At 41.2% G+C, this 22,879-nt stretch overlaps 1 long non-coding RNA gene across 1 annotated transcript in view; it reads left to right on the top strand.

Moving 5' to 3' along the window:
* LOC126237239 (uncharacterized) overlaps positions 1-16,648 on the top strand; it is a 570,495-nt gene extending 553,847 nt beyond the window's left edge. Inside the window, exon 4 of the long non-coding RNA XR_007545055.1 lies at positions 16,618-16,648. This is a non-coding gene — a long non-coding RNA (uncharacterized LOC126237239). The remainder of the gene's footprint in view (positions 1-16,617) is intronic.
* The last annotated feature ends 6,231 nt before the right edge of the window (positions 16,649-22,879 follow it).

Here is a 22,879-nt window from a genome sequence, read left to right as displayed (position 1 = left end):
ATTGTCCACATAGTACAATACAGACAAACTTTTTACAAGGCACTAACAAACCTGCTTCTCCCAAGCAATGTGTTTCGATAGTATCGATAGCATAATGTAATTGTTCAACGTAACTATGTCAAAACCTTACTTCACAGTTTACCGGTCTTAATGCTGTGTACACTGTTGAGACTTGGAGCGGTGCTGTCGTCAGAAATGTAGGTGCCAGTTCATGCAAGGACTTTTTTTTTTTTTCTTCAACAGTCCGGCACGGTAGACGACAACTCATTGCGTCAGACCGCGATATAGAGGACTCAAGTTCGATTCCCGATACTGCCAGCGATTTTTCCATTCAGGACTGAACCGGGATGCACGCCAATGAAAGAGCTACTTGCAAGAGAAGCAGTGAGTCCATAGACTGGAAAGCTGAGAAAAACCCGGGAGAGCGGTGCGCTGACCACATGCATCCAAATGATGCCATATGACACAGTTACTGTACTTCTTCTTAACAGTTATATTTGTAACGTCCTAGAACATCAGCGTTCTGGAGCTGAGAGAATTTTGCGCACACTACAGACTGTATAATATTGATGAAATTAAAACGCTCAGCTGGTCGAAGTGGTACGTATTCCTCGGTCGGTAGCGTTTTGGAAGAAAGTCACACCGGCAACAAGTTAGAGGCATTAAGCAAGAGAAGCTTTCCGCTTTTTATGTGCCGACCATATTTTACGGGAAGAATCAGTTTGCTTAGGAAATGTCCAAGACAGGGTGAAAGGAGCACGTGCAACCGCACGTAACTTGGTGAACTGATGCCACTAACGAAACGGTGCAGAACGACTGACTGGCTTCAGTGAATTGTTTTCGCTTCTCGTGATGAAACAGTACTTTGCTGTCATAAACTCAACTACGTCATCTGCTGCAATAGACAACAGGTGTACGCGAGGCAACCTAACAATCATTCTACCTTCAAGAATTCCACTGACCTGTTCTTCGGCAAGAGCAGAAAATGGGCACCTGGAATGTGTCAGATCTACAATACACAACCACGTTTCAATTCATTTGGCTTCAAACGATTTTAATTGGTGGTGCAGAACAGTTAGTATCTTTCATCACTGCACTTCTCCATTCAGTTTTACAAAAAACGTGTAAATACAAATAAGGGAGATAAGTTCAAAATATAGCTGTAAATTTGATAGCCTGAACTAAGCTGATTTAATGATCGTGTTACCAACAGGCGTGTCCGCAAGAAAATTACTCGTAATTCATTTACTCCTCATCCGTGCATCACGTCATGGAGGAGACCTGATCCGTGCATCGCATCAGTGAGGAGAGAAGGTAAGGTAGGGTGAACTTCACTGATTTAATAATCAAGATTACCAACAGGCGTGTACATAACAAAATTACTCTTAATTCGTTCGTTCCTTATCCGTGCATCGCATCATAGACGAGAGAAGGTATACACTAACAAAGTGAAGTAATGGCACAGCTACTGGACTGTAATATTTATGAAAGCAGCTACTTTCTTAGAAAGAAAGAAAAAAAAGCCTGCTTCCCCAACTATAACGAAAAACTACTTTCTGTCACCTATCTAGCTTTAATATCTACTTGGTCAGATTCATATTTTTCAGAGAAAATTAGTTATATACGTGCAACAAGAAGAGATACCCGTATGCAGTGAACATTATAGCTTGTTTTACAGTCAAAATAAATATTCATTCCCGAGGTCTAGACAGATATTAGGAATACTTGCTATGAGGTTAAATTGTATTTTTGTTTTGAAATTATAGAAATGTTCAGTTTCTTTCCCCACATCAGATGGAAGATTTATATTGAAGTACGAGCCAGAATAAGGAACCCTAATCTGAGCTCTACACAAGAACTGCAAGACACATTAATTTTTTTTAAATATCATGTATTATGTTCATATTAAACACAGTTCATCTCCGTCGTAATTAAATACTATCAAAGAGTTAAAGTATCGTAACGTGAGCGTTCGTTTTTCAAGATTTCTCGTAATACAATTGAACGTATGTGTTGGTGTGGTTCTCCAGTTTATATAGTGCCCAACTTTTTATCTTAGAAGATATATCGAACGGAAACCTAGTAGCCTTAAAAAGAGACTTTAAGATGAGCCTTAACAAAAAGAAAGCAAGCATAACAGGGTGTAGTCGAATTAAATCAGGTGATGATGAGGAAGTTAGATTAGGAAATGAGACACTAAATGTATTAAATTAGTTTTGCCATATTAGCATCAAAATACATGACAAGAGTTGCTGACGTACAGAGCTTGTAAAATACAGATTACTAATAGCTAAAAAGTAGAGATTATTTAACGTCTTACGTGAAGTGTTATGAATTGTTTCGGTTTGGAGTGTACCTTATACGTAAGTGGACGATAGACAGTTCACAGGAGAAGAGACAAAAAGTTTGTGAAATCTGGTGTCTCAGCAGAATGCTGAAGATTAGTTTAATCGTATTAGGGAGGAAACAAATTTATGGTCCAACGCCAGTAAGAGAAAGCGTTGGTTGACAGGGAACTCTTATCAACGACCAGTTAATTTGGTTCAAATCAAATAATGTTTCAAATGGCTCTGAACACTATGGGACTTAACTTCCGAGGTCATCAGTCCCCTAGAACTTAGAACTACTTAAACCTAACTAACCTAAGGACATCACACACATCCATGCCCGAGGCAGGAGTCGAACATGCGACCCTAGCGGTCGTGCGGTTCCAGACTGTAGCGCCTACAACCGCTCGGCCACTCCGGCCTTCAGTTAATTTGGCAATGGAGGGAAGGGTCAGGGGTAAACATTTTAGAGGGAGACAAAGGTTTCACTACACTAATCAAGTTAATACGGATGCAAGCTGCGATCGGTATGAAGAGATGAAGAGGCTTGCACAGGATACAGTAGCGTTGATGGCTGCATGAAATAAGTCCCTGGACTGATGTCCACAATAGTAACGTCCACTTCACTACAAAGAAAAATTAATTTAAAGTATTTACTTAACTCCAGAGAATAATGACTTTAAGCACAGTACACAAAATAGTCAGCAGTTTGGTCTTTCTTACTATTTCGTAGCAGTTTTTAGACTTACGAACTGTCTTGGTACCTGTGGAGAGTATATCTGCCAATTTCATAAGATAATTGACAAATTCATAAGATTGATGCAGATACGTGCTTTAACGATGTGTATGTGAATCAGACTCTCGTTTCTCTGATTTCTCAAAGTCAGCCTGTATTACTTGGCAGAGGCACTAAAACAAACGAAATTAAAAGATAATTGAACTTGTACGGTCAAATATTTTTCCCGGGTCTGAATTTATTATTCAGCATAATAATAAAGTTATTGTGCAATTTGAAGCTATGAAGGAAATTAATGACTTCTTGATAAGCGATAACAAGCGAACTCTGTGACTCAAGGACGCGTATTTGTTCGCTCGCAAAAGACTACTTTATCGAAGAGGATAGTACAGCTGTGGAACTGAGGAGCGCACCGTCTCCCACTGCAAGAAGGACAAGGCGAGGTGGCCGGGGGGTGGGGGGAGGAGGTAGAGAGGGCGGGGAGAAAATGCTCGAGATGCGAGACAATGGTGCAGGAGCAGCAGAGCGGGGCGTTGTGGCTGCATTAAAATAGACACAAAATATGGAGAGCGCGCTGTATAAATAGCGTGGCCAGCGGCGGGACGTGGAGGAACGTGTAACGAGGTGCCCCAGCGAAGTCCCGAGCTCAGGCTGCTCATTAGTGACGCACGCACCTCACGCACCTGCGTGCCTCCGCCGCCTGCTGGGAGGCTGAGGCTGCTCCATCACACCAGGGGATCCCTCCCTGCCACTACGGCCACCCGTCGAATCTCACAGCATTAAAATGTAGCTCTTTGCGACAATGAATGAGATCTTTCACGGTCCTTGACCGTGGATGACGAGCCTAACATTCGGGTCAGAGCTACGCGTAGGGAAGACACAGTGTGGAGTGTTCACTGTTAACCGTGCCGCGGCTCCGTCACGATTCCCAGACAGCGCACGGCTTTAGTTCTCACTGGTTCAGTTGAACTAGACAGACGAGCGACACAGCAAAGCGAGTTTGTGACAGTTGTGTGGCCTAATATTTGTGCGGAGGTCGAATGTGTTGAGATTTCTGCAGAGCACAAGATACTCAGGCAATATTTTGGTTTCAAGTTCGATCACTTCGCCAACTCACTAACAAACTGGTACATTCGAACCTCACCTAGACCTCGTCTGAGCATGGGAAAACCTCCTTGTAACCAGTTAAGGCTGAATAAATATCATTAAAAAGTTACTAACCGGAGGTTTTTCGATCTTTAAACATATATTAAATTCAGTTCCTAGACTACAGCAAGCTGTGCTACACTGCTAGACAGGAAACAAATTCTTAGTGTGCATGTATGTTACCTGCGAAAAGTAGCTCATCCCAGCAATAGTCAGCTGAAGTGGCCGAGCGGTTCTAGGCGCTACAGTCTGGAACCGCGCGACCGCTACGGTAGAAGGTTCGAATCCTGCCTCGGGCATGGATGTGTGTGATGTCCTTAGGTTAGTTAGGTTGAAGTGGTTCTAAGTCTAGGGGACTGATGACCTCAGAAGTTAAGTTCCATAGTGCTCAGAGCCATTTGAACCATTTTAACCCAGAAATAGTCCTAGGGTCTGTAAATGTCTCTCCACTAAAGCGTTACTCCGCACTACTGTTCCAAACCCCATCTGAATTCATATTCTGTGTTCAGTAAACTGTGCAGTCCATTGGACGGCTGTTGGCATTTTTCCTTACTTTCACCAGGGATAACTATGTCAACGGCCGGATCTTATCATTCATACGCTTTCACTCTGACTGTTGATCTCACTCATAAGATTTATTTCTGTCATTGTTTCTTCGGTGCGCAGGTTTGAATAGTATGAGATAAATCCCTACCATATGCCCTTTTGTATACCGACCACTTCTCTCTTGGTGTTCCATTCTTCGTGCTCCTCGCTGGTTCTCTTCTTCCAGCGTTAGAGGGCCGAAATGATGTCTCACCTACAATAAGATACTGCGGTGGTCCCATAACTGAAAGTTCAGCGACTGCTTCAGCTTCGCCAGATCAATCGGTGCCGCTGTTACTACATGGTTATAAATGGAAACGATTTGTTTGTGTCCTTCGTCTATAGGATGAGAATGCTAGTGACGTGACGAACTTTCCCGCGCTGCTGTGAGACACGCGGCTTTTGTGCTACATCTGCATCTACACCTCTATCTGCATCTGTACTCCGCAGTTGTGGTGAACGGTACTTTATCACTGCCACTCTCACTTTTTCCTGTTCCAGTCGCGAATTGTTCACTGGAAGAGCGACTGCTGTTAAGGCTCGGTGCGGGCTCCAATCTCTCTCTATTTGTTTCATTATCTCTTCGCAAGATATAATAGATATTTCCCTTATGGGTCCCGCATCTCGTGGTCGTGCGGTAGCGTTCTCGCTTCCCACGCCCGGGTTCCCGGGTTCGATTCCCGGCGGGGTCAGGGATTTTCTCTGCCTCGTGATGGCTGGGTGTTGTGTGATGTCCTTAGGTTAGTTAGGTTTAAGTAGTTCTAAGTTCTAGGGGACTGATGACCATAGATGTTAAGTCCCATAGTGCTCAGAGCCTTATGGGTCTTTCCGCATTTCGCCAACGTTTTCTAGTTTTGTGACTTCTCCGTATACAACAGCAACATACGCGAAAGCCTCACGGAACGTCCGACGTTTTTCACTCATTTATACACATTGTGAATAGCAAGGGTTTTATCAAAACTCTCTTGGGGTACGTACGAAGTTAATTTTACGTCTGAAGCTTTCTCTCCGCTGAGAATGATATGCTGTGTGACGTTTGTCAGAAACACTGCTATCCAAACGCATAGTTGTTCTGATATTCCATACAATTGTATTTTGGGTTTTAGCGGCAGGCGGAGCTGTATCGAATGCCTTACGGAAGTCAAGTAAAACGCGAGCATAGAACAGGTTAAAAAAGTTCTATAAGAGAGCGATATCAGTAACATAAGCCTGTAGTTTTGTGCGTCTGTTCGACGACCCTCTTGGAAATGGGAATAACCTGCGCTTTTATTTTTTCAGTGATCAGTAAAGCATCTCTCCTCCATCGACCTACGGTACACCGCAGCTATAAGAAAGCCAAGTTGGTAGGTCACGTGGTGGATGGGTCACAGCTTTAAGAAGGCGCCCTGACAGACTGCAGACGGTGCGAAGACGTAAGTCGGGGGCAGGCAGGCGCAGGATTTTTGCAGTGACGAACGCTTTTATAGCCATTGTAAGTGGACTTGCAGAGGTCGCAAGTGTCTTTATGTTCTAGTGCAAGAGGTACTGACACTGTAAGACCACCAACGAAAAGGAAATTTCTAGGTTTATTTTAATGAGACATATGCTCAATCTGTTCCTTCGATAACGGATTAAAACTGACCCAATATGCAATTATTTTGAAAATTAATGGAAGACATACTAATAAACATATACCAGTCAGCGAGTTGTCGATGAACTACGCTCTTCCTGAGCCATCGAAACAAAACTCACATCACATGCATGTGTTTATTAGCTGTTTTGCGCATTTTTACAATAAAGAATACCAATGATCAATAAAATATGGGTATAGAACCAATACATACAAAAATTTATTGGGAGGATGCGATGAGAGTGATATTGCCATCACAGGTAGAAAGTAGAGTTCAGTCTCCAGCACAGAAATCATATTGTGTTCTAACGAACAACTAGTACTTTGTGTCAAAAATAAAATATATAATTAGTTAGAATATAAAAAAGTTAGATACATTCATCATTTTTTCTGGACTTTTCGTGACCAACCAACATCTTACTCCAGTTTCGCGAAAATGACTTTTTGTTTTAAAAATAGGTTAGTCGTCTGAATGGGCTCTGCTCCCGATCTTCGCTTTCATGGAGATATGTGGAAATAAGTAATGAATTTATTTTGATTGTACGCTGTATGACCTCAAGGCAAAGGAGCTTTGTCAGTGTATAGAGAATTTAAATTGAAGGAACTGTAGTAAAGGCGAGTGGCTCTAATGCGTACTTTACATAACCTTTTCAATTTTCTCATAAGAAATTTCTCAAACAAACTGAACATCAAGCAAATTTATAAACAGTGTTTTCTTCAAAAGTTTCCCTTTTCCCTTCTTATTTTCGTCTCTCTTTTTATTTATTTATTTGTTTTGTGCGAGAATATTTTTGTTTAGTTCTGACTACAGCGTTCCGGATAGGTTGCGTCAGTTTCATTCCTCTTTCAGGAGCTGGTGAAGACGTCCTCTCCGACTTATGACGAATATGTATGTTGTGGGGAAAAGAAATAACTAAAATTCACTTTGTTTACACGTATTTACCAACAGCTACGGCTATTAATGCAAGTAATAACAACTACCCATTTCTAAATGAAATTGCACTCTTTGCAGGCAGAATCAAATTGCCATTCGTTTAACTCTAGTATTACGTCTTTTTATTTGTTCGCATCAATTTACTGTTTTTTTTTTTGTATTTTTATGTTTTAATGTATTCTTACCGACAACAGTCAGACGCCTTCCTTGGTTGTGAGAACATAGTTGTGTATGCTTTATGTGTGAAATTTATTGCTCATCATCATCCTAATGTTCTGAATCTTAATTCATATATTTCATTAACGTCAACATTTTTACCTTCCCTTTAAATGTAGTTCATGGATAATGTTTATGTTTATATTAATTATATATTATAGTGGATGTAGTCTATGCGAGATATGCAAAGTGACATTGAAATTTACTTAACGACGAACAGTTTCGACAACTGTTTTTACGTAAGACAAGGATTTTAGGGGTACATGAACAAAATACTGTGTCATGGTACACAGAAGTGACTAAGTTGTTGCGAAATTACACAGAAATACGTGACATATACGGTACGCCAATACGAGACCTCTTAGTATACCAGCAACAATACAAGACGGCGGAGGCCATTGGCAAAGTGTGAAAAACTGCATGTCCAAAGATGCCCAATCAGAACAGCACATCTCCTGGTTTGAGACCATGTGACCTGCAGGGTGATGACAATTAAACTTTCGCTACTTGAGCCACTGTAGACGAAAAGTTATTTATCGTATGGGTAGCCAACTTAATAGAAATGGTGTTCAGTCTGTGCGCTGCAGAATTTATGTTTTTAGTAGAGTTTTTTTAGTGACATGACTTGCCGTTAGAAGCTGATACTGTTACGGCGACGTAGGTTGAAACACAATCATCGGTGTGAATTACGGTTGCAGTCAACATGATCTGGACCAGGTGAAGCGAGGCCCACTACATGGCTCCGTTAGAAGAATTCTGACGACAGTCTTGGTCTATACGGATGGCAGCCTGCAACGCTATTCGCGCGTGGTTTGTGATCCATACAGACCTGTGAAACCGAACGAGGTGACTCTTTCGCGAAAGGACTGAGTTCTTAAAGTCCAACTGGTGATCCAGATTTATATTTTACATGGTTTTTATAAGTAGAACAAGCCAAATACCAGGATGTTTTCCTTGAAGACAACGTGACTGATTTTCTTCTCCAACCTCTTACTGATTCGTCAATGACCTTGTCGTCGTCTAGATGTTGACTACCAACTCACCTCCACTAGATCCAATAAGATGCACGGTACTGAAAACGTCGAAGGACTGCAGAGCCAACGCTGCCAACTATACAGACCATTGATGATATGGGGAAGGTCCTTGCCCTGCAATGGGCCTTTAAGCACTTGAGAAGCCTTCATGTGGGACACTAGTGAGATACGTCCGGAAACTTTACATTTTGCCACAGAAACTCAATGCCGCCTGATACCTGACGGAGTGACATACTGGCATATGTCGATAGTGTTTCGCGGAAAGGAAGTGTCTTCCCTCGAGCAATTCCCTTTTGAGTGGTAGGAGCATTTCCGTAACAGTCCCGTGATGTTCAAACCTATTGGTAAAAAAAAAAAAAAATAGCAGCGCCTCTGAATTTCTACGATGCTTTCCTGTACTTCAACCTGAGGGGGACCCCAAACACCCGAGTGGTACTCACGAATAGGTCACACAAGTGTTATGTATTCTATCTCCTTTATGTATGAGTTACACTATTCTACAATTCTCCCAATAAACTGAAGTTGTCACTCACCTCCCTAACGACCGACGTTTTGCTCGTTACGTTTCATAACTCTTTGTAGCGTAACGCCTTGATATTTAATCGACGTGGATGCGTCAAGAAATGCACTAATACTGTATCCTAACGGAGTTTTACATCCCATCGACTGCGAGGTCATTACAGACAGAGGACAAGTTCGATCCTTTTTCTTATTTTTTAAAGGATGCCATTTCAGAGTAACCATCCCAGTGTATGTCTGGAACGATTTAGCGAATTACAGGAAAACTAAATCGTATGGCCAGACGCGAATATAAACCGTCGTCCTCCTGAATGCTGGTCCAGTGTGATAACCACTGCGCCATCCCATTCTGCCCTTAACTACGACTCACCTCGTTAGGCTTCAGAGTTTTTAGTAGAAAAGTTGCATCTTACAAATCTCCAGCAACAGTGTCCTGAATGACGACAGGCAAAAAGAAAGGAAGTAATGTCCTGGTACAGTTTACAACGAAAAACTTTGTTTGGCATGTACGAGTAGTTAGTGAGGTAGCATTCTTTCTCTATGAAAGAAACAGGATCAGAGGGGAAACGTTCACTGTTTACACGTCTGATATCCCAGTGACGTGTCAGCTGCAATTTTGCGTCGCTTCCACAAGCATGGAACCTTTTTTAAAGCCAGACAGCTGTAGAACGTTACGTAATGTGTTCTCCAGGGAAATGTAAATAGTGAAGCTGTCATCAACCGGAAAACTGATTTGAAGTGTGGTGTCACCGCCAGACACCACACTTGCTAGGTGGTAGCTTCCGTTAGTATACGTCGGACCCGCGTGTCGCCACTGTCAGTGATTGCAGATCGAGCGCCGCCACACGGCAGGTCTAGTCTAGAGAGCCTCCCTAGCACTCGCCCCAGTTGTACAGCCGACTTTGCTAGCGATGGTTCACTGACTACATACACTCTCATTTGCAGAGACGACAGTTTAGCATAGCCTTCAGCTACGTCATTTGCTACGACCTAGCAAGGCTCCATATTCAGTTACTATGAATGTATTCTGAACAGATAATATTGTGAATCATTTTCCGTCAAGAGCGACGTTCATCATTAATGGATTAAAGTTAGGTATCAAACTAATTACGTCCGCTTCCTGAATTCTAATTCCTTGTCGTGTTCCAGACCTCACGTCAGTATAGTTCTTCCCTCCTCACGCCAGCTTGCGTGAGCTAAACCGCGTGCATTTCGGCCTCCACTAGTAACACGGTGTTGGCGATTCTGCCAACACAACACGAAGAACACAGTGATTCACATTTTGGGGTAGTATCTCGTAGTTTTCCTCCGACCTTTGAACTTTACCACCCATTTATGGGAAGACAAAATGTTTAGTACAGAAATACTCCGAACTATTAGACAGCTTGGCATTTTTCACGTTAACATTGAATTACACAGATGAAAGAAGTCATACATGACGGAGGAAAATCCCGTCCGTAGTCCAGCGTGTTAACACCGAGCCACACTAAGCGTAACAGACTAAAAACCCCTGGAAATGGGCACACGGATAATGGATGGCATAGAAGGGAACCGATGTCGATCAGAGAGAGACAGTGAGAAGCAGCGGACAGTGGATGCGAATGCGGACCAGTGAGCAGTAAGAGCCGCGTGCGTCAGCGCCGATATACCGGCGTGAATAAAGCGGCGAGCCGGCGCTTCGGCATCCGGGTCCCGCAGCGCGCGGGCAGCCGTGATAGAGGACGCGCCGCGGCTTGACGAAAAATTTACGCCCCCACTGCGGAAGGAGTCCTCCCACACTCGCCACCAGGCCCTCACGGCACGCAGGCGCATAAAATCCTGACCACGCGGCGATAAATATCTGTGGCAGGAGTCTGCGGTGCCACCTTATCGACGACATAGTAATGTAAAGTATGAGCGCACCACCACTGAGGAATCTTGGGATGATGAAAGAACAGCGTGTCGAGTTGCCCCCCCCCCCTTCTCTCACTCTCTCTCTCTCTCTCTCTCTCTCTCTCTCTCTCTCTCTCCCCCCCCCCCCCTCCCTCCCTCCCTCCCTCACACACACACACACACACACACACACACACACACACACACATTCTGATGAAAGTATGCTCTGGTAGATCACTGTTACACTAAGCTGCTTCAGCCCTGAAGAGCCGTCAAAAGTGAAACCTGTGATAAAGTACCAGTACAACTCGTACACGCCAGAGACCTCAATATTGACACACGGATGGGTTCTCAAGTGTTCGGACGATCGAGTTCCTGGATATGCAGTTTCCATTACGTGAGGCAACATTAAATGACACTAATGTGAGAAAAGGCCATGTTCTGTAGAGTGTTGTAATGTTGCCTTTGCCTACTTGATCACCAGATCTGTCTTCTAATAGAGAACATAGGGGACATGATGAGACGACAATTCCAGAGTTGTCTATAACCAGCATTAATTGTCCTTGTATTGACCGACCAAGTGCACAAGCATCGAACTCCATTCCACAAACTGAATTCCGACACAACACAATGCATCCACATTTGAATTCGTGCATTCAACATGCTGGCGGTTACACCGATTATTAATTTACCAGCATTTCACATTTGCAGTGGGTTAGCTCGTGCGTATACTGTATGCCTGGGCTTATACAGATACATGTTTCAGAATAAAAATAATCGCACAACAAAGAGATTTAAGCCTCCTTTACCGTTTTTATTAATACTGTATATAGTCAAACATCGCTCACTAAACAAGCAGTAAAGGAAACCAAAGACAAATTTGGAGTAGAATTTAAAGTTCAGGGAAAAAACTTTAAAACTTCAGGGTTTGCCGATTACATTGTAATTCTATCAAAGATAGCCAAGGACTTGGAATAGCATTTGAATGGAATGGACATTGTCTTGAAAGGAGGATATAAGATAAACCTCAAGAAAAGCGAAACAAGGGTAATAGAATGTAGTCGAATTAAATCAGGTGATGCTGAGGGAATTACATTAGGAACAAGGCACTGAAGTAGTAGATGAGTGTTGCTATTTGGGAACCAAAATAACTGATGATGGCCGATGTAGACAGAATATAAAATGTAGACTGGTAAGGGCAAGAAAAGTATTTCTAAAGAAGAGAAATTTATTAACATCGAATATAGATTTAAGAGTTAGGAAGTCTTTTCTTAAACGTGGTGCTGCAGATAAATGTTGAGGATTAGATGGGTCGACCACATAAGTAATGAGAAACTACTGAACAGATTTGGGAAGACAAGAAATCTGTGACACAACTTGCCCAAAGAAGGGATCGGTTGATAGGACACCAAGGGATCACCAATTTAATGTTGTAGGGAACGTTGGGGGGGGGGGGGGGGGGGTAATAATCGTAGAAGAAGACCAAGAGATGAATACAGTAAGCAGATTCAGAAGGATGTAGTTTGCAATAGTTAGTCGGAGATGAAGAGCCTCACATAGGACAGAGAAGAATGGACATCAGCATCGGCCGGCCGAAGCGGCCGTGCGGTTAAAGGCGCTGCAGTCTGGAACCGCAAGACCGCTACGGTCGCAGGTTCGAATCCTGCCTCGGGCATGGATGTTTGTGATGTCCTTAGGTTAGTTAGGTTTAACTAGTTCTAAGTTCTAGGGGACTAATGACCTCAGCAGTTGAGTCCCATAGTGCTCAGAGCCATTTGAACCATTTTTGACATCAGCATCAAACCAGCCTTCGAACTGAAGATGACAACAACAGTCAAACAACGCTTCACAGCAATCACAGGCTGAACCATGCGAGGTATGCTGTCTGTGCATCGCACGGACATATCCCTCAAATCTTCCTTTTGATTCTAGTAAAATATGTCTCTTTCCTGGAAATGTATTTTCTTTGTGACTTGGTCTTTGGTCACGTCCCTTTTTAGCAACTCTCAGTCATTCTTAGTGGGATGTAGGTCAGGAGAGGTGCCTGGCCAATATATTAGAGGTGTGTTTTTACTCTTCAGGAAATTTCTGCACGCTTTGCGGTGTGGCAGGGTACACCATCTTGCATAAATATTGGATTTTCTTGTTTGTTGAACCAATCTCGTGTTGCTAAAACGGGCGCTTCCGTACAACTTCATTGTCCAACTGTAGTCTCATTCTACCTTGAACGACGTAGAGTCTTCCCGGTTCCTTACCAGATACTAAAGACCATAACATGATTGAGATTGTATACTTGATAGTCTTTACGACGGAATTTTCATTTTATTTTCCTGAAGGCTTTCTCATAATTGACTTTGTCATATTTTCAAAATCTGAATGGTCATTTCGGCACTGACGCATACCTATAAAACAAATAATGTAATCTAATTTCAAATATAATACAAAGAGAAAATATTAGGGAGATACTGATTTACACTCATTCACAGTGAAGTGCCTGTACTTCTTAGCCCAATTCAGTTGTCGATTCATCATTCCGCCGTTCAGTCTGAGGTTATGAAGAGGTCTGCAACTTCTATAGCTCACGTCAGTCAGTCTTCTATGATCAGTTGTGGTAGACATGGAAACCACCGCATTTTCTGGTTTCTTTCTGGCAGTGGTATATGTTGACGAAATGTCTTACAGCAGTTTCTCTTTCATCTTGTGCATACCACGAGGCGATATTAGCCACTGAATTGTGTAAAGTCCAAATTTTTTGCAATTTTTCGTTGTGAGAGATTGGTAATAGTTACATGATCTTTAAAAAGTCCCTTTTTGTTGATGAAAGGTCTTCACCCCAATCCGATACCTAAAAATATTTTAATTTAATTTTATTTTATTTTACACGTCTAGTTAAGAAGGACCAAAATGAGGAGCAAATCTCCAAGGTCATGGAACGTGTCTGTACAAGAAATTACAAGATACAACAAATAAGAGATAAGATAAAATGTTTATGAACCCATAAAAAGACAAGCCATAAGTTTATGTAAACGCAATCAACAATATAACACAGAATCCGTCTGATTTTTCATGGAACTGCTCGACAGAATAGAAGGCCTGACCCGAGAACTAACTCTTCAGTTTAGATTGGAAAACGCGTTTACTACTGCTAAAACATCTGAATTCTTGTGGCAGCTTATCGAAAATGGATACAGCGGTATACTGCACATCATTCTGCAAAGAGTCAAAAAGAAGTGCGACATAAATGCAGATTGGCTTTCTGCCTAGTATTAAGTGAGTGAAAGCTGCTATTTCTTGGGAAGAAGCTGATATATATATATATATATATATATATATATATATATATATATATATATAGTGTGTGTGTGTGTCAGAATACCCAGATTAAGTGAGTGAAAGCTGATATTTCTTGGGAAGAAGCTGATATATATATATATATATATATATATATATATATATATATATATATATATATAGTGTGTTTGTGTCAGAATACCCAGACTAGTTAACAGGGGTCGAGGGTCGACAAGAGGTTCACAAACTTACGCCACCCACTGCCCGAACCGCCCGCTTCTGGGCCACAAATAGCTTTTGAGAATGGGAAGAATTACCCCAAAATATAATATCGTACGTCATAAGCGAATAAAAATAAGCAAAGTAACTACTTTTGGTGTCGAACTATCACTTACTTCAGCCTCTATTAGAATAGTAAAAATGGCAGCATTAAGTCTTCGAACAAGATCCTGAACGTGGGCTTTCCACGACAGTTTACTATCTATCTGAACACCTGGAAATTTGAACTGTTCAGTTTCACTAACCGTGAAATTGAAACGTCGGATTTTGTTGAAATGTGAGTTAGACTGTAAAAACTTACTCTTTCTATCATTTAGCGTTAGTTTATTTTCTGCAAGACATAAAGTTATGTCGTGAACTGCACCATTTGAAACAGTGTCATTGTTGCACACAACAACCTTTGCTACCTAGCTAGTGTCAGCAGTAAACAGAAATATTTCAGAATCACTTGTAATACTAGAGGGCACGTCATTTACATAAATAAGGAACAGGAGCAACGCTAACACTGGTCCCTGTAGCAGCCCCCATTTGACCGTGCCCCACTCAGACCCAACATCATAGTCACTCTCAACACAGTGAATTAGGTTAAGTTAACTAAAATATTAGTAAATCAAGATAACAACAACAGTCCTGCTCAGAAAAGATTAAAATAAACTAAAACTATTTTTATTCATACTGTGAATAAAAATATTAACTTAGAGCCAATTTAAGATTTAATTTTCAATAGCTGTAGACGACAACAGAACTCTCTGGCTGTGTGTTTTCCCTTCTATAAAATACAAATGATACCATTATTTCAACGACGACAAAGCCAAACAATTGTTTTAATGGAATTTCCCTCAACAAGAACACACATAGTCATGAAAAATACCTACACTGTTCGTAAAAATATTAGTAACTTTGAAATTTTCAAATATTACGCGATTTCATCAATTTTATGAAGTGGTCATATTAATTAGGCCACGATTAGTTACTAGCCAGTGGGCAGAACATCCTTAGGAGAACCAAGGAAAAAGTGGGAAGAGCAATGATTTCAACCAGTAGTGCGTAACAAGCAAATACGTAATACGTGCAGCACAAAGAATGAATAATAAATATATATATATATATATATATATATATATATATATATATATATATATATATATATCCTTCGAAAAGTCTCTATAGTTCACATACATCGTTCTTCTTTTTCACAAAATTATTTTCTGGTTTTGGAAACAGTAGGTCATCGACGGAATGAGTTAAGCCGTATAGTTGATTAATAATAATAGCAATTTTATGAATTCCGATGTCCTGATCAGCGAGGAGACGCTTCAGATACTTACACGATAATAATTCCTATAAATACAGGGATTCATATTTTCATCAGTGCGGTTGTGTTCAACGCTAGTTTGCTTCTAGCGGAATATATTTGAAGACAAGAGGCGATAGCATAAAATTATAGTACTGTTTGAAGTAGATGAATACTTTCTCCTGCCTGACCCTTGAAGATGAAACTTGTAACTCGGCACACAAATTTATGTAGATTGCGCCAGTGAAGAGTTGGATGGTGATTATTGATTAACAATAAAATTTGTTTTCTTGTAACGGATCGTGTATCTTTTTTTTGTTGTCTATAAATTATTCTACTCCCAATCACAGCGGCGAAAGAGGATAATGATTACGTATTCTGTCTAAATAAAATCATGTGTTCCTAATTTAATTTGTGAATCATACCGGAGGAAATACTTTGGTGCAGCTGTTCGATATGGCTGGATATTAAAACAGCAGCAAGGATAGCCAGTGGAGCTCAATCAAATTTAGGTACGTCCTTTTGGTTTTAAGGAGAAACGTTTGAGATCCTCAAGCACTGTCGTAGTGAGTAGATTTATGAACAATAATTAGCTGTTGTACTTTGCTAAATTCACTTCTATTCGTGTACAGTAATCATTGTAAATGTATCAATCGTACAATACCGATGGAAGATGTTCGTAAAGTTGCAAGAGAAATACTTATAACTTAACGCTCCCACTTGTACGTACCAGCCTAATATTTTTCAAGTGTAACGAATTTGTTTTTTCTTGCAGGTGAAGCGCTGTCTTGTCACAGAAACGCAGATATAGGTAAGTGAAAAACGCAAATTTTACGCTTTGAACGAAATTTTTGTCTTTGTTTAGATTTGACGGCATTACGTTATCTGGTAATTCTTAAAGTAATATTTACTGTCATTGACTTCTAACGTTGGCAACCTTGCGAATCGAGGGTTTATATATGCTTTTATAACGTTGTGTCGTTACATTTGTGCCTTCAGTAGGACATGGTGTTCACTTGTCGAATTATCGGTGATTTTCGTAGACATCCCACGGCTGTATTCCTGTATGTTGTCTGCAAATTATTAGTCTTTTCTCTTCATCTCTTTTCTAGCTCTCTCGTTCAAAACATGATGACTATGTGATGACGTATTTGTCCATGGTTCTATTTTTGATATACAGAAGTAGGATACTTCAGCAACACCAAAAACCAAATCTATGTTACTCTGCGAATTTACCTGACGTTGTTAGGTAGGAGGCTGCTGTTTTAACGTCATTTATCGAATACAAAATTTTAATATAAAAAACTGCCACTGCAAAGATCACAATTTACATTGTATAACTAAACCATGTTTATTTTTGGGTGGTGTACAACAACCATATTAAGATAGTTCAAATCGTAAACAAATAGTTGAATATACATTGAAAAACATCAACAGCAATCATGCAATGACGTGCATTCAGGTTGTTATAGTTTTGGCGTATCATTCCACGCTGGTTGTCCTTGTGGCATTTTACTTTTAATCATCAACTTGTGCACATATTGTAAGGCTGACTATGTTATATGTCATGACGAATGATTCCTTTGTAAGCAAGGATATTTACATCCTGTTTGGTTAATGCAGTCGTGTTTGTGGTTTGTAGTAGTAGTGATGTCTCGAAGACATCTCTGTTTTCAGATAAATGTATTCGCATTTCTGGAACAGAACCGTTAAATTCAGTCCAGCTCTAATATACATTATTTCTCAGGATCAAGAATTCTTTTGAAGACAGCTGAAATAGTTAACTAGTGAAGTAGATATGTTATTGGCTGTAGCCAGTGGTTCCGCTCATCCGCCATTGCAGCATTCTGCTCCCCTGGGCATCAAATTCCTCTGCCCCTCCGGGACACTGCCGAAGTAGCGCCTACGTGAACTGCACGAGTGTGCATCTTCACGATGCATTCAGGGCGAATTGTGCAACACTCCTTCCTGTACATTCTAGCTTCGCTCCTCCACTGCTCCGCAGGAAGACTGCTCATGTGCTAACACACAAGAGAGCCAAAAGTAGTACACACCTTCCTACCAACCAGACCTACATGACTTGCCACGATTTCGCCTGTAACGCAGTTGGTGACTGGTCGGCATCTCTTGTCAACCAAAAGAAAGCAAAAGCAATCACAGATAGACACGAAAATACATCGTTTGCTTATAGGTTGTATATGAAGTATTACTTACGAAAAAATTAATACTAATAACATATAGTAACAGTACCGACCTGGAGAATAACATACTACACATGAAATCTTCACAGTTATGCACATATAAAAGACACTAAGTGCTTTAACAGTTACGAGGGTGTAACAGCAGGTAACAGCTGATTGTCGTACGGTGTACGCTATGTTACGAAGTAGATATCAAAGAGGTAATTGAAGCACAGATATTCTCATTTCTGCTACTTCATGTACCTCATACACAACAGTCTTTGATATGTATAGTTGCAGAACGAAATCTATTGCGTTATTTCAAGACGATTGTAAAAAATTCGACAGTAAAAAATTCATAGCAAAGTGAAATAGAAAATTTGGAAGATCTCCTGCTTATGTGGATGTAAATGTATATATTTTTGTCTAGGAATAAGTAGAGATATGACAATCGCAATGGGCTGACGCTATACGCAAGCTGTCCCCCTTACGCACATACGGTAATTAGAAAAATGGTTCAGATGGCTCTGAGCACTATGGGACTTAACGTCTGAGGTCATCAGTCCCCTAGAACTTAGAAATACTTAATCCTAACTAACCTAAGGACATCACACACATCCATGTCCGAGGCAGGATTCGAACCTGCGACCGTAGCGGTCACGCTGCTCCAGACTGTAGCGCCCAGAACCGCTCGGCCCCTCCGGCCGGCACATACGGTAATTATTGCAGTGTCAAGTCGCAAATATTAACATCACGTAAACTATAAACACAGGTCAAAAATATACATGTAACATCGTGCAAGATCGAGCCGACAACCATAAAACCAAGGACACAATGTTCAAGTTTAGGAGTTAAACCTGAGAAATAATTTAAGGTTTAAATCGTTAAACGTAAACTTGTTTATGTGGCCGAATCACCAATCAGTAAATGGGTGTTATGGCTATTTAAACATACTTATGCTTTGTATATTAGTTAACCAAGTCTTTATAGCCCCTGAAGATGTCTTCAATAGAAGGAGACGAAGCATTAGGAACTTCCATAAGTTTTAAACTGTTGTCTAATACCCATAAAAGCAACATCTTCCAAAATATAAATACTGGCTGCAATACACACCTTAAACTTTCTCACATTGCCTTTCGCGCATGTACTCTTACAGTTGATACCACTGTAGTCATGTACACACCATTCGACTCCGACTTGAGTTGCATTCTGTCGGTAACAACGTAAGTCTGTTCTCTGCGCTACTGGTTTGCATCAAGAAGGAACAATGAACAGTGACTCGATTTATTAGATTGTAAGGGGTAAAAAAGGTTGAAACTCACCATAGACCTTCAGCACAGTACGGGAACTGTGCCGAGTCACGTAAACACTCAAGAGCTCCTTTTAGCGGATAGTTGATTCACCATCGATATGGTAGCATCTTCTTTGGATTTTAGTCTTGATGAACTCAGATTCAGTTAAGTATCTGCGCAATTGGTATGAGGACCTTTTACTAAAGAACTCAAGGTCAAATGTACTGACAGTTGCCAAAGCTTACTCGCCCATTTCAACATGAAACGCGACTCAATTCTTACCTCGAATGTTGATAACTTTTACTCTCTGTCGAATGAACCGTCTTCAGTATACTTTGATTCCAGCAAAAGTATGATGAGTAACCAAATAAGAAGCGATGAGTACAAGGTGCGCCAGCAGCTGGTGCCAGTGTTGTGGTTCGCGCTGACGTCGTAGATACTCCCGCCTAAGAGGAGAAGGCTGCCATGGCGCTGCTGTGCGGGTTGCTGGCACGGCCGGGGTGCCTAGTCCCGTGGATGTGCTGCGGCAGTGGAGGGCGAGACCGCAGGCCCAAGTTCGCAGACTGCTGCGGACTGCGGCTTGGCTTCCTCCCTCGCCACGCAGCGGCATGTGCTGCGGCTCACGAGCAGACAGCCCAGTCCCGAGCACGGCTGCATCCCTCCCAAGGCATGCTAAACATTTAAACTCAGTTCTAACTGTTGCTAACCTCGTGGTTAAATGAAAATGCTCCAGCCATAAAACGTTGAGAACAGCTAGCTGATCATTAGAGTACAACACGTAATTTTGAAAAATAGAGTTTGATGAACAAATGTCAAGATTGTATTTGCTTGATTTGTGAGTTTCGACTGTATTGAATGACCATCAGAACCAAAAATAAAAAAAAGACAAAAATTCAAAATGCCTCTTAAATCTAATCAACTAGAAAGAGATTCAAAATCGGGGTGGACGACATTTATTTTTTACTTATATTTTTAATACTTTTCTAAATTTTAGTTTTTACGAAGGTTGGTCAATAAGTAATACAACACACTTTTTTCTTGGTCTATTTCGGTTGAAAAAAAATATAAAAAAGAGAAAAAAAATGAAATTTCTTATGGATCAACGTTGATTTTTCCGGCTTCAGCCTCTATACTTGCATGAAGTTCTAATACGTGGCGACGCTATACGTAACCTTCAAATTGGCTTCTGTAACAGAGGTTCTTTCCAAACAGAGAGCTGTCACTTCTGGCAGAAAACCAGAGATCGCAGATATTCTAGGCACTTTCTGAATGTCTGTGGAGACATTGCAGTGAACAAAAGCACGGTGAGTCATTGGGCGAGGCGGCTGTCACTATTGCAACGAGGCGCTCGGATCTGTCCGATCTACTGCGTGCTGGCTGACCGCAGACTGCCGTGACTCCTGCAATGTTGTAACGTCCGGACACTCTCTTTCGAAATGATAGACGGATCGTAATCATTCACCTCGCTGCTCAACTTTTCCTACTTCATGATAATGCAAGATCTCACACAAGTCTGCGCATCCGAAAGGAGATGACGAAACTTCATTGGACTATTCTTCCTCATCTACCCTGCAGACCGGATCTCGCACCTGCCGACTTCCATCTGTTTGGCCCAATGAGGGATGCACTCTGCGGCAAGCAGTACGTGGGTTATGGGGACCAATAGAGAGATGTTAAGCAGGCATACTGGTCATCCCAGTAAGGTAGCCTTAGGCCATCACATTGAACGGAGAGTCTGTTAACAATACGGTTTCATAACCAGAAGACTGGGAAATAATAGGATGTAGTGGAATTCTGAATAAAACCAACCCTCTTTCAGAAAAAACATATATTGCAATACTTATTGAACACCCTCATAATAGTAACTTGAATTCTGTATTTACTGAATGTTTACTTCTGACGATGATTCGTTACAGCCCAACCGGTTAATCGCCATATGCGATCAAGACATTTGTGAATAAAAAACAACAAGAAGTACCTGAGAGTAATGTAAAATTTCTATATTTGATAAAATACTACTAAAGCCTAGAAAACAGTTCCTGAAAAATAGATCCGCAAACAAATACTTGTAGAAAATAGGCCATTTTGACTTAAGACATCCATCTGGCTGTCGACATTGCAAAATACGTATTCATCCATACTAATACTTTAGTCGTTCTCCGCAAAGAATCACGAACGTGGTCGCACACACGTGACTGCCGATGGATTTGCTCATTTTCATGGTATACGTGCCCATGCAACGAGTGCACATTATCGATGGGCGTGGAGAACATCAATCCCTTTAATGTCCCAATAAACAGGAGTATCCGGACTTAAGATCGGGCGGGCGAGAAGGCTACCGGATCTCCTCGACTAGTCAAACCTCAATAAATACGCCAGGTACTGTCGGACGAGGCGTAGAAGGTAATGTTGTGCCACTCTGTGCATAAAAAACACCTGCTGTCATATCCGATGACAGGACTCCATTTCTACGTTTATGTTGTTCACACTCCACGGAAACACTAGCTGTGTTCTGAAACTAGCACCAGCTGAAAACGATACGTGGAAAATGGCTCCTGTAGGAGATAGCTGTAAGTTCGACGAAACATCATGGCATATTAAAACTATGTTCAGGATTGGGGCTCTAACCTGGGACTTCCGCCATTCGCGGGCAAATGTTCAACCGACTTGTTATCAAAGCATAGCTCACGAGCTGTCCTCACAGCTGTAATTCCGCCAGTTGTTTCATATTCACTGCAGTGAAAATTAATTTTGGTGAATTCAGTGTCTGAAAATAACATCGTAACTGGAAGATTAAGTGCAGATACAAGCACAACCTGTAAGCAGTGGGCAGTGAACGTCAGCCTACCCCACTGAATACTCGCCGTTCTCGTCACAAGTAAAACAGCGTGTATATCAACCAATTTTAGCTTCTGGGTATATTTTTACATGACGTTGTATTTTTCACATGCAGTATCACCCGTAATCCACGATTCACTTTCTTAACACACTATATTGACAATGAAAAGACTTTCAAAATCTTTTCGTACGTACTGAATTTATAAATTTCTTTATCGAGAGAGAGAGAGAGAGAGAGAGAGAGAGAGAGACAGAGACAGAAACGGTGTGTGTGTGTGTGTGTGTGTGTGTGTGTGTGTGTGTGTGTGAGAGAGAGAGAGAGAGTGTGTTTACTGTTTGGCCCTTCAGATTTCCGGTTCATAAATTCCGTGTCATTAGAGTTCCCCTGTGAGAGTTACTGATTAAAATAACGGGCGCCGAAACTGATTTTATTACGTATCGATATAACTCTTCCAGAACAGTGAACAGTATATATCATTAACGAAAAGCGGCCCCTTCCATCTCGTCACTTTTACGTGATTGCACTCCGATTATTTGAAAAAAATATATATTTTGCGGATACGACTTTTTTGTTTTGTTCATGCGGTAACACGTCCGCTCCAGTGATGGCACGCAAAACGCTACATTTTCTGCAAACTGCAAAATAAGCGCACACATGAGTGGCCTGCTAGGAGCCGTTTATGAAGGTGAAATACCATTTTACGTTTTCTGCCAAAAAAAATCAGTG

This window comes from Schistocerca nitens, chromosome 1 (genome assembly GCF_023898315.1).
Source record: "Schistocerca nitens isolate TAMUIC-IGC-003100 chromosome 1, iqSchNite1.1, whole genome shotgun sequence".
NCBI classification, from domain to species: Eukaryota; Metazoa; Arthropoda; class Insecta; order Orthoptera; family Acrididae; genus Schistocerca; species Schistocerca nitens.
Note: the sequence above shows the minus strand (reverse complement) of the source record. Positions and strands in the feature narration are given on the sequence as shown.